The sequence below is a fragment of the Pteropus alecto genome, unplaced genomic scaffold, assembly GCF_000325575.1.
Source record: "Pteropus alecto unplaced genomic scaffold, ASM32557v1 scaffold79, whole genome shotgun sequence".
In the NCBI taxonomy this organism is placed as follows: domain Eukaryota; kingdom Metazoa; phylum Chordata; class Mammalia; order Chiroptera; family Pteropodidae; genus Pteropus; species Pteropus alecto.
In genome coordinates, this window is record NW_006494612.1 from 2460142 (window position 1) to 2461394 (window position 1253).

At 34.6% G+C, this 1253-nt stretch overlaps 1 pseudogene; it reads left to right on the forward strand.

Moving 5' to 3' along the window:
* Nucleotides 1-345: 345 nt before the first annotated feature.
* LOC112474329 lies at nucleotides 346-464 on the forward strand (annotated as a pseudogene).
* The last annotated feature ends 789 nt before the right edge of the window (nucleotides 465-1253 follow it).

Genomic DNA, 1253 nt, shown 5'->3' on the forward strand with positions numbered 1-1253 from the left:
GGAGTTAAAAATGCACATCATGGGAGAACAGAAAGCAGTTAATAGGTCATTTACATTATGAATAACCACTTCATAGAAAATAAAATAGGCTCAGACCATAAAAAAGAAGATCTGCCATTTTTGACAACATAGATGGACCTTGAGGGCATTATGCTAAGTGAGTTGAGTCAGACAGAGAAAGAAAAATATTGTATGATCTCACTTAAATGCGTAATCTAAAGAAACAAAACTCTCAGAAACAGATCAGATTGATGGTCGCCAAGGTGAGAAGTAGAGGTAAGCAGTGGGTGAAGGTGGCCGAAAGGTGCAAAATTCCAGTTATAAAATAAATAAGTCCTGGGGGGGGTCTACGGCCATGCCACCCTGAACAAGCCTGATTCCATCTGATCTCAGAAGCTAAGCAGGATCAGGCCTGGTTGGTACTTGGATGAGAGACCGCCTAGGAAGACCAGGTGCTGTAGGTGTAAAAAAGGGATTGTAAACTGACAAGTTCCTAAAATAACTAACTAACTAAATAAATAAATAAAAATAAAAACTGAAAAATAAATAAGTCTTAGGAATGTAATGTACAATATGGTGACTATAGTTCATAACTTATCATATTGTATATTTGAAAGATGCTAAGAGTAAATCTTAAAAGTTCTCATCGCACACAAAAAAATTCAACTGAGGTGATGAATGTTAACTAAATATATTGTGCTAATCATATCATAATACATATATGTATCAAGTCATGTTGTATGTCTAGAATTTATACAATGTTATATGTTTATTATATCTCAATAAAAACTGGAAGAAGGAAAAAGGCTCAGAAAGATTAAGCAATATTCACAGGAAAGCCAACTGTAAGTAGCAGAGGAGATAATCCAATTCAGCCTAAGGTTTGCAGACACCAAGCTGCTACTCGTTCCTCTTTAATATGCTACCTTCATATGACCAAGCCATCCAAAGAGAAGATGAGAAAATAGCTTTTAAAAATGAATTTTCTGCATTTGAGGTCTTAGTGGGGGGGAAATAAAAATTTTAAGCATACAAGCAACGCAAGGACATTAATATCATACACAATTGGAGTAAGACTTGTTAGTAATTTTTTTACCCATACACAACATTTAGAGAGGTAAGTCTCTGAGAGTCGGTTTCCTTTCCTGTAAAATTGAAGTAACAATGTATTTCTTGCAAGATTATTATGATGCTTAGAGATATACTATGTATAGATTAGTGTAGCCTCTTAAAAAGTAGTTAAGTCTACTGTA